The sequence below is a fragment of the Quercus robur genome, chromosome 11 (assembly GCF_932294415.1).
Source record: "Quercus robur chromosome 11, dhQueRobu3.1, whole genome shotgun sequence".
Classification (NCBI taxonomy): Eukaryota; Viridiplantae; Streptophyta; class Magnoliopsida; order Fagales; family Fagaceae; genus Quercus; species Quercus robur.
In genome coordinates, this window is record NC_065544.1 from 29,425,277 (window position 1) to 29,440,883 (window position 15,607).

Consider the following 15,607-nt stretch of genomic DNA (forward strand, 5'->3'; position numbering starts at 1 on the left):
TTTAATACGCCACTACAGGGCTTAACTCGATTTTGAGAAAATCGAGTTTTAAAAGATGGACATTTCCCTAATTAGTTTGGAAAAGGGGGCAAAATGCTATATAATTTGTGCAAAAAGGGCAAAGACCAATTTTATCCTCCATTTCGTCGAGAGAGAAATTTGGATTGCTTTACTTTATGCATGTAATAATCGAATCATGTTATTATTGTCTTTTTTGGTTGTTTTAAATTTTTGCTCACGTGAATGCATCTCCATTTGCCCAAATTTTAAGGGAATTAGAAATATGCAAGGTGAACAACTTTTAAGCTACTTTAATAATGTAAAAAAATAAAAAACTAATGTTGTGGCATCCGTTACGCAATTTGTCGTATGTACCTTATTTCAGTAAGACTAGCTCCAAGTTTTTATTTATTTATTTATTTTTTTGAAGGGGAAAAAATTCCAAGTTAATATAAAAATAATAATAGGAAGTCAAATTGATACTAATTAATCTTATCTTAAAGCTATCTGTAAGGTTGAATTTTATCAACCATCTTGTTGGCTTTATTCCGTGCCAAATTTGCTTGTATTTTAGCACTTAGTAACTCTGTATTTAGGTGGGAATCATGTAAGGGTAGTGTGTGAGGAAGTTTGAAGAAATGCTCAAGATTGTGCAAAGTAGCAAGGACTCGTAACTAGATCTCGTGGGTGGCTTGCGGCTTGCGGCTTGCAACCCGCCAGAAGTTGCAAACATGCCAAGCATGCCAAAAGTTGAAGCCTCATGCCAGTTGGAGTACTATAGGACAAAAAGTAAAGACTGGCCATTCAGTTACCTTGTGGCTGGAACTCGCGGCTCAATCAAGTCGCGGGGCCAAGCCGCCAGCCAGCTTTGTTTTGAAAAACTGACTCTTCGCACTCCACTCTCACCCTAGTATATATACCCCTTATACCCACGAAATGTAGAGAGCTCCTAGAGAGAATTTTGAGAGAGAAACCCTAGAGAAAAACAAGATTGACTCATCCACAATCTTCACAAAGAGACTCTTCAAATTCCTCTACTCTCATCCTCTCCATTGTTACATCCTTGAGAGGTACATTACCAAAACCTTTTCTCACCATACCCACATCTATGAGAATGCCATTTGGTGTTTGAGAAGTAATTAGGAAGGGACAAATTTCATATTGGTTGATACTATGGTTTATAACGGAATTCGATAAGCTAAAGAATAAATAGGTTCGGCATAACCTCATTGGAGTTGGAGCTTGGAGAGCTTAGGTACACTGGGTATATTAGGCTTGGAGGGTCTTCTACTGTTCATATATCTCAACTACATATTTAGTGGATTATTTACCGCTTAGAGGGTGGCGGAGAGGTTTTACGCTGAGGGTTTCGGTTTCCTCTTCGATAACACATCGTTGTGTTGTTATTGTGTTTGCATCTCTCTTCCCTTAATATTTGCCATTTAATTTCTATTGTGGATGTGATTTTATTTGGTTGAGATTGTTTATCAATTCTGTTATATGCTTATGTTCATATTCCGCACATTAATTGTTTGATTATAAGCTTGAATTGATAATTTGGAAGTTGGGGGTCTAAACGTTCATAGTATTTTATACGCTATTTGAACTTTTACTATCCAATGGAATTATCATAAAATAATGCTATCCAATGGTGGCGGCAATCAGATTTGTAAACAAGGGTAGTGTTTCTGTTGACTACCATTTTATTAATGCTCTTCAACGATCAACCATTAGACTAGCTTTATATCATCCTGTACCTTTATATCACTATATATAGCCCCCTCATAAATGTCCATTTCTTATAGAAGGAAACCAAACATGATGATGTTTAAGATTTCACTAGCAATTGTTTGTGTCATTGGCTTAGCCACGGTCCATGACTTCCTCAATGCTCATAACGTAGCTCGTGCACAGGTGGGTGTTGGACCCATGAGATGAGATGCAAAAGTAGCTTCTTATGCCCGAAACTACATTGAGAAACTTAAAGGTAGCTGCAAACTTGTGCATTCAGGTGGGTCTTATGGCGAGAACCTAGCATGGGGTAGCAGTGACCTTTCGGGCACAGCTGCTGTGAACATGTGGGTAGGAGAGAAGCCCAAGTATGACTACAATTCTAACTCTTGTGTTGGTGGAGAGTGCCGCCACTATACACAGGTGGTTTGGAGCAACTCAGTGCGTTTGGGGTGTGCCAAAGTTCGATGCAACAATGGTGCCACCATAGTCAGTTACAACTATGACCCTCCAGGCAACTATGTCAATCAGCGTCCCTATCTAAGAGTTATTCAAGAACCGCTAGGCATCTATATTGGGACAAAATTGGCAAATGTTCTTTTCAGGCAAAAAAAGCAACATTATGCCCCTTTTCCAAAACTAATTGGGGAAATACTCTTCTTTTGAAACTCAATTTTCTCAAAATCAAATTAAGCCCTATAGTGGCATTTTTAAGGAGCCTATAATGACGTTTAAAGACCTATAGTGGTGCTTTAAAACTCGAGCTCCATGAACTCGAGTTATAGGGAAAAAAAAAATGCATGTAACTCAAGTTCATGGAGCTCAAGTTCCAAAATGCCACTATAGGTCCTTAGAATCTCACTATAGGCTCCTTAAAACACCACTATAGGGCTCTAAATTTTTTTAAAAAAATTCAATTTTGAGAAAATCGAGTTTCAAAATAGGGGCATTTTCCTAATTAGTTTAGGAAATGGGGCAAAATGCTGTTTTTTTTTTTTTTTTTTTTTTTTTTCCTAAAAAGGGCATTTACCAATTTTGTCCATCTATATTGTTTAGGGTACTTTTTGTTTTTTTTTTTTTTCCTTAAATAATAAGTGGATATGATCCAAGTTGTTCCCATGTTGAGAACTAGGTAATGATTCTTGGGTGCGTTTAAAGAACAACTAAATTATTTTCAAAACCATGTCATGCATTATGATATAATAAAAATGGGACATAAACTTATTACTGCTTGATCAATGAATACTTTTGTTGTAGCAAGCTTATTTGTGGTGTTATACTGATGGGAATTACTACTAACAATAATCGGATTTATTGAGAAGGTTTTTTTTTTTCTTTTTCTTTTTTTCTTTTTCTTGAGTGGCATTCTAACCACACCCCATGACTATCATGAATATATAGCTTCATCTAGTCCGATCTAGCTTAATCTGAATATATAAGGAATGTGGTAGTCATGATTTAGTAAATCAATGGCAATATGTTTTGAATATGTTTCTCTCCTTAGTTGTCCACATTAACTTCTTTTGTATTTGTTTTTGTTTTTCCTCAAACATGGAATGTTTGGCGGAAAATATTGTCCAGATGGGGTTAAATCTTGGAAAATCAACAAGAAAAACTGATGCATATATTGCGTGCCACATATATTGATACAAATTATACAAATTGTAATCTTGAATTTTACCAAAAATTCAATTTAATCATGTAATTTTTTATTTATTCAATATATTCCTACAACTTCGGTTCATTTTCAATGTGGTCCTTCCACTTACTTTAGTGAGAGGTTTTGCCATTAAGTGTCCCAAAAGGATATAGTTTTGGTATTTTCGAATTTAAAAAATATTGTCATTTTTAGGACATTTAATGGAATAATATGACACAATATGAGATATATATATATATATATATCCAAATATCTTTAAGTATTTGACTATTACCTCAGATGTATGTAACCCTCCTTCCCTTTGTTATAGACTACACACTATTACAAATATAAATCCCTTGGTAGTGGCTCGAAGATGGTTCAAGAGGTTTTGAACCTAGAATCATATAGATATCATGAGGTCTTAGGAATCACTTAGCTAACCATTGACAACTACAACTTTTAGTAAAATGAAAATATTCATTTTACTGGAGTAATCATGCATTGCTTGTGTTAGAGATATATTAAACATATTAGTCCAATGTAATAGGCCCAAACCCACTCCTACTTGTACCAGTAGTTTAGGATTTAGTAGCCTATATATACTCATATTAGGGTTTATTGTAACACAGGTTATTGTACTACACTATTACATAATAAAGATGTAACCCCTAAGGGATTACTTCGTGGATGTAGGCCGACAAGGCTGAACCACGTAACCTTTGTATTTTCTATGTTCCTATTCTATGCTTCCCCTTACGCATCCACTCTAGCATGTATAACATGGTATAACACATTGTGTTGCTAATATATTTAACAGGGTTGTGGGCTTTAGGCCCACCTTGTTTGCTTGTATAGTACACATACTTGTACTACACACTCCGCCTCCTATATAAAGGCACTCATGTATATTTTATTCTCTGAGAAATACAATACTATTCATTCAGTATTTAACAAGGTATCAAAGCCAAACTTCGTTCTTGGCATCGAACAAACATCTCTAACAAGCAAAGAAAATTATCATGTGCACACCACCATCTAAAGTCACACATGCTTGCCTGTTGAATCTAGACTCCATGGTATCTCGCACCCACCATGGCTTAGTACTATGTCAAAATCCAACAACAAAGCAAACTGTGACTAAACTTCTCAAATTTATGCACATCAAGCCTTTGCCTAACAAAACCAGCCACACAGATGTGCCCCACGGCCTCCTACGAGAAAAACCCAAAAGTCTAGCCTCCATTGAATGTAGCATGCACCTTCACGCACTGCCACTGTTTCGACCAACTTCTCCACACGTTGCTACAAATTTCAAAGGTTTAGATCCTCCTCTGGTTACTAGCATCACCCTGATAGCCTTGTAGCCCGTCGATCTACGAATCTGTAAAATCTAGAGGTCATCAGGTGTTGCATGTGCCTCCATGCGCTAAATGTCAGTTACACGCGCCTTTTGGGTCTCGCACGTGCTACACTTGTCGGAAGACTACTGCTGATGTATTCATGATGTCATCTTGTGATGTCATCTAGCCACGACAATGCTATGCAAGCCTAAGCCAAGTCAACCGTAGTCCAGGTTAGTGCCACATCATCAAGACAACGTCATCGGCTCTGTAGCCCAATCCATGGCTTAACTCAGAAAACCCGGAATCAACCTAAACTGTGTAGACCGTTGACTGATCACTATTTACTTTGACTTTCCCATTGACTTTTGCTGAGTGCTGACTATTGACTTTGACTTTGACTTTTACGTTGACATTTGACCAAAAGTTAAAATTTCTAAAAGGGCTTATTTTACTCAGTTTTTTGCGTAGATTTCGATTTTGGACTCCGTTTCTTCATTTGAAGCTCCAAAATTGGTCAATTGGCACATTCTTCATTGTGATTTTTTTAAATGCATTCTTCAAGGCATCACCAAGTGATCTTCTCATGCTTATCCAACCTCAAACCTCCATCGAGCTTCCGCCTTAAGTTTGAAGGAGGGTTTTAGAGATATATTAGCCCAATGTAATAGACCTAAGACCAATCTTACTTGTACTAGTAGTCTAGGGTTTAGTCACCTATATATACTCATATTAGGGTTCATTGTAACATAGGTTATTGTACTACACTCTTATATAATAAAGATGTAACCCTTATGGGATTTCTCCATGAATGTATGCCGACAAGGCTGAACCATGTAACCCTTGTGTTCTCTGTGTTCCTATTCTATGCTTCCCCTTCCGCATCTACTCTGGCATATACAACATGGTATAACATATTGTGTTGCTAATATATTTAATAGCTTGCAGTGGCAACTAGGTGAAGAAGTACTATGGACTAGATTTCAAAATGACAAGCTTAGCTAGGAAATCAATCCCCAAAAAGAGAAAAGAATATATATATATATATATATATATATATAATTGGAATGGAGGGATTTGGGCCCAAGTTCACATCTTTTTTCTTTTCTTTTTCTTGATAATTAAACCCAAGTTCCTTTGTGTGCTGAAATTTAGTATATTGAATGGTATTTTTTTAGTATTTGATATGGAGAGCTTTATGTATGTGATACTCTAAATTGTGTGGATTTGATTGTATTAGATTGTATACATGTGTTCATAGGAGCACTTCATTCGACCGACCAAATATTGCAGATCAAACTAGATTGCAAATTTTAAAACTTAGCCCATCATCCAAATTGCAAGGAATTCGTGCTACTTTCGCCACACTATAAAAAGAGACTTTAAGGGGTGAAATATAATAGAGAGAGAAGGGCCTCCTATTTTGTATTTAGGGTTTCTATACCCAAAACTCTCTCATGCCTTCTAATGGTGATATTCCTGGAAGAAACTCAAAGTTTGGTGTTGTAGAAGTTGCTGCCTCATCCATAAAACAAAGTTGTTAGAAAGCTAAATCTTCAAGTGTGATATTAGAGTCGTGGACTGGAGTTCATGTTAGGAGCACATCCATATCAAAGAAGTTTGTGGATTTCGGAGTTGAATTTGGTATATTTATTTAAGTTTAAGAAGAAATAAGGTTATTTAATCTATAAACATCTATTTGATAGTGGATCTATTCATCTTGGGATTGATAAGGTCAAGTTTCTCAAAGTTTTTATTGTGGAACTAGTTTGTTTCACTAATTTTCCAAAGTCATCATATTTTGTGTTCCTTTATATTTTGTATTTGCATTATATTGATGATTGTTACATTAACCTAAGGTTGTTTATAATAAATGTAATTAATAACTTGGCCTTAAACTAGTTAATAACTGCTTTGACAAAGGTCTAAAGCCAACATATTTTTTGCCATTTAACTTTGTTAGTAGAAGGAAATTATAAAACTTCACACATTTTAGTGTTTTTTTTTTTTTTTTTTTTTTTTAATGATATCCATATATGTTAGGATATATGTGGAACATGTTAAGAACATATGTCATATAGAATTGGCTAATCCTTTAACAAAACGTACTTTACTTGTAATTGAGTAGATTTAGGATGTGTTTAATACTTTAAGGAACAAAAGTTCAAGTCCAAAATTGAAGCCATGCAAGTCTATCCAAGAATCAAGTGAAGAAGTGTTGTTCATTAAAACTCGACAGATGTATCTATCGAGATTTAATATCTGAAGCTCGATAGATAGCTCTATCGAGAAATATGAAATTCAGATTTCCAGATCTGGTTTCACGCATATTCATGTGTATTTGTGTAGGGTTTCTTTTTTTATAACTCTATACATATATAAGGATTATTTTAAAAACCATCAAAGGTGATGCAACTTGGTGCAAAGTGATTATTCACTTAAATTGTGACCGGAGATAGTTTACCCTAAATCATCTTTCTCTCAAAGAAGCTGTTGTGTTTGTGCACCAAGGGTTTTGTAACCAAGGAGCTTCTTGATCTTCATCGTGTGGATGAATTGAAGAACTTTGCAACCAATATCTTTCTCAAGTTGGTGTGTTAGTCACGTACTAAGATTCGTGCATTGATTAGTTAGTCATATACTGGGAGCCGTGCATTAAAAGGAGAGATTGTCACTACATTACAAGTCCAATTGGGTATTGGGGTAAGGGTTCAACTGTAAGTTGGTATAAGGTATTGGGATTCCTTTACTTGTAATGGCTTGTTTTAATAATATTGGATTCTCGAGAGTGGTGACCTTAAAATCATCCGGTGGGGTTTTACCTCGGTGGTTTTCCCTATTCGCAAACAACTCACCCATGTCAAATTTATTTTCCGTTGCATTTAGTTATTTGGTGATTTGTTTGTGTTATCACGCTTATTGCATGTAGTTAAATCTAATTAATTTCACTTGGCTAAATTAATTGATTAATTTACCAAATGAGTCAATACATTTTTAGCCTATCAAGTGGTATTAGAGTGGGCACACTTTGATTAGGGTTAATCTTTGCTGTGTGATCCATTGACCTTTGTTTGTCATAGATAGAGGAAAATCTTTAATTATACCTCATTTATTTGATGGCACTAACTAGGCATACTAGAAAATATGCATGAGAACTTTTTTGTAATCTTTAGATGAGAATGTGTGGCAAGTCGTGGAGATTGGCTAGATTAAGCCAAAGGAAGCGCCGGCTGATTGGGATGATGCCAAGATCAAGACGGCAAACTTCAATAGTAGAGCATTGAATGCCTTATTTAGTGCGATCACCAATGAGGAATTCAAGAAGATATCCTCAACTGAAACTGCTAAGGAAGCATGGACTATCCTTCAGACAACCTATGAAGGGACTAAGGCTGTCAAGGATTCAATGTTTCAAAGGCTTAGTATGAGTTTTGAAGAGATTAAGTTGGAGGAGGATGAGTCGTTTGATGAGTTCTATGCCAAGCTGAAGGACATAGTAAATTCTATCTTTAATCTTGGGGAAACCATTCCCAAGCCCAAGATTGTAAGAAAGGTACTTAGATATCTACCAAAGAGATTTCATGCCTAGATCACCGCCATTAAGGAATCAAAGGACATTGACCAAATTCCTTTGACAGAATTGGTTGGCAACTTGCAAACCTATGAATTGGGGTTGACTAGGATAGGGAAATTAAGAAAGAGCAAGAGCATGGTTTTGAAGGCCAAAAGCAGTGATACTGATGAGTCTTCTGATGATGAAGAGTTTAAGATGAAATCCTATATCACGAGGTAGTTCAAAAAGTTCGTGAAGAATGCCAATGCAAAGGGATTTAATAATGACCGTAAGCACTCCAGTTCGTCTTAGTTCAAGAACCAAGAAGAGGAAAGAAGGATGCTAAGGAAGGCAGTCAATACATTGTTCCTTCCAAACCAAAATGTTTCGGATGTCAAGGTTTTGGACACATGAAACAAGAAGGTCTAACTTATCTCAAGACTATTGGGAAAAGCAAGGCCCTTGCTGCCACCTTGAGTGACATCAAACCTGAGGATGATTCAAATGACAATGATGACGAGGGAATCTTGAATGCCTTTATTGCTACAGTTGATCCTACTGATGGGGTTTTAGAAATAGTAGATGATGAAGAGGAACTGGTGGACTCTAAGTTTGAGAAAATGGACGATCAAGATGATATCCATACAACTTATGAAAATTTGTACAAGGTTTCTAAGAAGCATGAGAAAATATATAGGCTGGCCACTAAGAAGCTAAGTGATGTGGAACTTGATCGAGAAGAGCTTTCCATAAAGTTTGACAAAGCTAATCAGACTATTGGAACACTACGGTTTGAGAACAATTTCTTGGCTAAAAATACCAAGAAGCTTTGAAGTGGAGCTGTTTCAAGTCAGAGCTCAGTTGGAAAGGACTTCGAGTGCAAAGCTTGATGAGATGCTTAGCTTTCAAAAATATGCTTTTGATCGAACCAGATTGGGGTATGATTTCTCTTCTCCTAATATTGCTTCTTTTAGTACTACTATGTTTGTTTCACCTGTTAATAATGTTGATTCTGAGAACAATGATGTTAAAACTGTTTTAGCTAGTGAGAACATAGACAAGGGTAAATTTATCTTAGGAGCACCCCCTAAACTTGAAAAGAAAGAGACTAAAAACCCTAGGTCTAAGAAGGGAAATAACCAAAAGTCTAAACAGAAGAAGCAGCATTACTATCATCATTGTGCAGCTATAGGACATACTCGACCTAATTGCTACAAATGGTTAGCCACTCAACAAAACAACAGTATGATCTCATTTGGAAACCAGAATCAATTTCCATCCTCTTTTGCTCCTCTTGGAGATCTTCTTAAAGCCCTCATGTTCCTTTCCAACTTGAACAGTTTCAATTCTTCCCTCTCATCACCGGATTAAAGGTTCGCTCAATGGAAATATTCTTCCAAGATGTGGAAGGAAAAAGGCTCTAAGTGATTTAGTCACTTTTTCCCTCTCTCTCCCTCTCTTTTTGTTTATGCATTACTTGTGTTTTTTGCTTTTTTGTTTTTGAGTCAGTCTAGTTTTTATGTTATGCTTTGTTTAACATATTCTTGTTTGTTTGTTTTTAGTTTTAATTTATTTTGTTTTTCATTAAAAAAAAATTGAAAAATCATAAAAATACAAAAATAGTGTGTGTCTCGTGTACATTGGTACTTGTGCACCTTGGATGGCCATTGAAACAAAATTTTCTATATTTTGTATATTTTGTAGCTTAGATGAGCATCTCAATGCATAACTAAGTGAATTTTGTGGTTCATGTTTGTGATGAGTACGATTAAGTAATCTCTTGTACTTAACGCTCATATCATTCTTTTTGACGGGAAGGACTAAAAAAACCTAAGTGAAAGGTATAAATAACTATCTCATCACTAAAGCCCGCCAATCATGTAAAACATTTGTGTGTTTTGGCATAGCAAAATTATGATGTTTAAGCTTAACATAATTGGGTATTTCTTCTCTCTCTTTTATGCCCATGCATGATATGCTCAAAATAAAAATATGCAAAGAATAACAAAAGAAAAAATAATCAAAATGCTTTTAAATATGATTGAAAGTGTGTTTTTAAGAGATATGGGAATTATAGGATGTACCTCGAAGGTGATAGTCCCCATCAAGCAGTTATGATTGTGTGTAAGTTAAAGTGAGATGTTATATGCTCATGCATTGCATTACATTTGCATTCTGACAATGTTTCATGCAATATAGATGTGTGTTTTATATGTTGGAATCTTGTGTGCTGGTAGGATTGGATTGGGCAGAGCCCATGATACATTTTTCTTTACATGTCACATGATCATGCATTGTTCATGCATACGTACCTTTTCATTTCCTTTGTGGTACAATCTGTTGATGGTGCTTTTCTGCTTTTCTCTCTCTCTCTCTCTCTCTCTCTCGGATAGTCAGCGCATAGGACCCAAGCCCAAAACTACTCCGTCCCAAAACCCTCTTCGTTCTAAGGCATCATCTTCTGATTCCACTCCTTTACATGTCAGGTTCTAAGATAAGAAAGCCCGTTAGGACTTCTCAGAGAACTTTTCCAAATGTGACGTTTGTTTGGAATGCCACGTTATCTTATCGGAATTCTCCAATACTACTCTACCCACAGTCATTCATAATCAGGGTTGGGAATCTCTATGTGAGATACCCGTGAGTTGTCCCTCCATGATCATACAAGAGTTTTACTCCAATATTCACGGTTTTGATTCTTCTGTGCCTCGGTTTATTACTTCTGTTTGAGGTACACGTATAGTATTCACTCTGGAGCTTATCTCCAATGTGCTACATGTTTTGAGGGTATCTCATCCTGATTACCTTGGATGTCCAAGTTTGAGGACTGTGTCCAAAGACGATCTTCTGTCTCACTTTTATGAGACACTTTCTTCATGGGGTGATCATCAAAACACCTCATGCTTGGGCTTTGCAAAAGGTCCGAGGTTCCTTAACATGGTGATGACATTTGTTCTCCACCCCTTGTCTCACTATAACTCTATTACCGAGCCTTGTGCTCAATTTACTTTCCCTCATTGAGGACCTTACTATATACTTTTCCTCTCATTTCATTCTCTCTCTCATGGATGTTTATAGAGATACGACGACCCGTGATAAGCTTATCTTTCCTTCTGCTATCACAAGGATCATTCGCCACTCCTCTGTCTCTTATCCCAAGTCTCCTCACTTCACCATCATAGGTGCCATCAGCGCAGTTCGTTAGGCGAAGCGAGGCCCAGCTTCTACCAAAGTGGCCATGGACTGAGACGGCTACTCCTCTAGCCTCTTCTGCTCCATCCACCTCCGTTCCCTCTTTTTTGAGTGGTGGTGTGACACTAGCGACCATCATGGCACAGCTTGAGCGCATGGATGCTCGCCTTGATACTCTCAGTGATAATTTGTGTCAGGTGAACACTCGTATTAGTTGTATCACACGACGACAGGCTCGCATATGTGGCTTTGTCACATCTCCATCTCCCTCTCCATCTCCACAGGCTTTCGAGGATGAGGATGATGACGATGGCTCCAATGATGATGATGATGATGAGGATGAGGATGAGGATGAAGATGCTAGCTCTTCTAGTGACGAGGAGATGACTGCATCTCGATGACTTGCCCTCTGTCATTTATGACAAAAAAAGGAGTAGTTTTGGGTATGAAAGTAGTCATGTATTTAGGGGGAGAGTTAGCATAGGACATTTTTGTTAGGGGGAGTGTTCTTTTTGTTTATGAGGGATGTAGTAAGGACTTATGTATCTTTCCTTTTCTTTCCCTTTTAGATACATTACCTTTTTGTACATTGGTCTTTTGACCACTTAGTGATATCAAACATTATATTTATCTTTGATATATATATATATATATATTTGATGTTGTTATCATTTTTCACTCATCTCTCCATTTTTCACTCATATATATATATATAACTTCTCTCATATTTCATTTGTTTGTTATGGTTTTATCACGGATTGCTAAATGGGGAGATTGTTAGGACATATATGGAACATGTTAAGAACATGTCATATAAAATTGGCTAATCCTTTAACAAAACGCACTTTACTTGTAATTGGGTAGATTTAGGATATGTTTAATACTTCAAGGAACAAAAGTTCAAGTCTAGTATTGAAGCCATGCAAATCTCTCCAAGAATCAAGTGAAAAAGTGTTGTTTATTAAAGTTCGATAGATATCTCGACAGATGTATCTATCGAGATTTAATATTTGAAGTTCAACAGATAGCTCGACAGCTGTATCTATCGAAAATTATGAAATTCAAAATTCCAGATCTGATTTCACGCATATCCATGTGCATTTGTGTAGAGTTTCTTTTTTCACAACCCTAGACATATAGAAGGATTATTTTAAGAGCTGTCAAAGGTAATGCAATTTGATGCAAAGTGATTATTCACTCAAATTGTGACCAGATACAATTTACCCTAGTTCATCTTTCTCTCAAAGAAGCTGCTGTATTTGTGTGCCAAGGGTTTTGTAACTAATGAGCTTCTTGATCTTTATCATGTGGATGAACTAAAAAACTTTGCAGCTAACATCTTTCTCAAGTTAGTGTGTTAGTCACGTACTTGGATCCATGCATCGATTGGTTAATCACATACTGGGAGCCATGCATTGAAAGAAGAGATTGTCACTACATTACAAGTTCAATTAGGTATTAGGGTAAGGGTTCAACTATAAGTTAGTATAAGGTACTAGGATTCTTTTACTTGTAACTACTTGTTTTGATAATAGTAGATTCTCGGGAGTGGTGACCTTAAATTCACTTGGTGGGGTTTTGCCTTAGTGGTTTCCCCCATTCGTAAACAAATCACCCGTGTTAAATTTATTTTCCGCTGCATTTAGTTATTTGGTGATTTGGTTATGCTACCACACTTATTGCATGTAATTGAATCTAATTTATTTCATTTGACTAAATTAATTGATTAAGTTACCAAATGTGTTAATACATTCTTGGCCTATCAATATATTCAAGTATTGTTTTTATTAAAAAATTTATAATTTAAATTTCACAATGATTACTCTAAAAAAATTTCTTGAAGGTGCGCCCCTAGATAACCTAGGCCTTACTATTCGTGTGATTCATTCAAAGTCCTCTTTTAGGAGTAAAAATGTGTTTCCACCGACTTTCTTTAAAGACGTTATTTTGCCAAGAACTTCCCCACTTCCTTCGCTATAGTGTTGTTATGGAAAATAATAATGGCCACTGGGTGTAAATTTCAATTTTTAAAACATTGGACTTGACCTGACCTTAATGTGGACAAAAAAATTGAATGTGAGACGTAGCAGTAGGTTTAAAGATTGTCAACAAGTTTGTAACTTTGTGGTTTAGCAAAAAAAAAACAAACCCTTTGTAATTTTATGACACTACCCTAAATCCTAATTCGCCCAATGCGCAGATGCTTTCCTTATCATTATTATCATCTTAAAATTTGTTTTTGACAAAACAACGGGGGGTAATAATAATAATAAACAAAAAAATGGTAAGAAAGATATACAATAAAATATTTAGTTAATGTTTAGCTTTGTCCTAACAAACAAGAATAATATTGTTATATTTTATTATACCACAAAATTAACATATACTTTAAAGGCATTAGTTTAAAAATGTTTTAGAAACATTTATAGGTAAAAAAGTAATTGAATTTTTTGAAAGATTTCTATATTTTCTTTGAAATATAGAATCAAAAAATTCTTAAAATTCTTAAAATAGTTCAATATTTTTTATATTTTTCATGAAAAAGATTTTCCAAAATTTCTACTTGCAAACTGAATAAAGATTCCTAGCTCTAGTTGAGAATATCACCCAATTTATTTTCAATTATTTCTAGACTGTTGAACTTTTCGGGCAGGTAGAGTTTTCATAAAGATTCTATCGGTAATGTATGTCCAATATGATAATGATAAATTGTCCTTTTATCTGTTTTTTAATTAATGGGGATGATATATAATGATAAATTGATAGACTGTGGTACCACATTTTTTTTTCCCCCTTAAATGTAGATTTGGTTCTTAATCTTTGAACCTCATATAACATCTTTTCATACATTTATAATTTTCTTTTTAATTTAGTCCCTATATTTTAATAACATCACAAACATAGATGATTTAAGATCATCACATTAACCATAATTTTATAGATCGGGTATATAGGAGTATATATGCTATTATTATTTTTGAGGAACGTTATTTAATATTTGAACTCATAAACACATGCCTCATCTCATTGTTGGGAAAATTCTATATAAATGAAAATAAATGTTAGCAGCGTAGTAGAAACAAATCACAAAAAAGCACAAAAATTTACAAGAAAAATCTTTTCAAAGCTATGAGGTAAGCTCCTAATAATTTAACTATTTTCAATTCAATTGAAGTAAATTTTTTGTATATGTTTTACGGCAAAAGAAAAATCTCTTTTTTTTTTTTTTTTTTTTTCTCTTATACCTACTATTTTTCTTTCACCAACCGCAACACTTTGCAGTTTGCACTTTTCCCCCTATTTTCTTCTAAACAAATATCTCTCTCTCTCTCTCTCTCTCTCTCTCTCTCTCTCTCTCTCTCTGACTCTCTCTCTCTCTCATGTTGTTCTCATATTACCAAATGGCCGAATGGCCACAATTAATACCTTCAACCTTTTTACCTCTTCTGCGTGTGAGAGACACTCAAAGTCTTTGCCCAATAAATGGCAAGAAGACTTTGTGTCTTGACTTAATGAGACAACTCCTCTCTCTCTCTCTTATGCTGTTCTCATATTAGCAAATGGCCGAATGACCACAATTAATACCTTCAACCTTTAGACCTCTTATGCGTGTGAGACAATCAAAGTCTTTGCCCAAGAAATGGCAAGAACACTAAGTCTGGGTAAAAAGAAATGAGGTGTCTAACTGAGTGTGATGAGCTGGACAACAATGGTCCATGCACTGCACCTAACACTCACTCCACCAATCAAAGTCTGGGTAAAAAGAACGTAATAATCCTTGTCAATAACGAGAAGTAAATCTACAAAGAAGTAGATAGTGAATATATTTATGGTTGTAACAAATTGGTCACGTGACATAAGTGTGACTTCCTTAAGGTAGAGTGTGAACAACTAAACGACATGTAGTAATAGACACATTTTATTTCTTAGTTCCAAAGCTGTAGTTGTTTACGCAAAAAACTCTAGGCAGACTTCAGTAAAGGTTCAGGCTTTTCTCCCTCCTCTTTGACAGCTTAAATGCATTATGTTCCCAGAATTAATTTACCTAACATCAACAAAGTGCGAGTATAGAATTTATTAAGTAGATGCATAAGCTGCAGAATATGCAAACTGTGAAGAACCAGTGTTGCTACCAGGGCTTATGAGAGA

At 35.6% G+C, this 15,607-nt stretch overlaps 1 pseudogene; it reads left to right on the forward strand.

Moving 5' to 3' along the window:
• Nucleotides 1–1,818: 1,818 nt before the first annotated feature.
• On the forward strand, nt 1,819–2,339 carry LOC126705614 (pathogenesis-related protein 1-like; annotated as a pseudogene).
• The last annotated feature ends 13,268 nt before the right edge of the window (nt 2,340–15,607 follow it).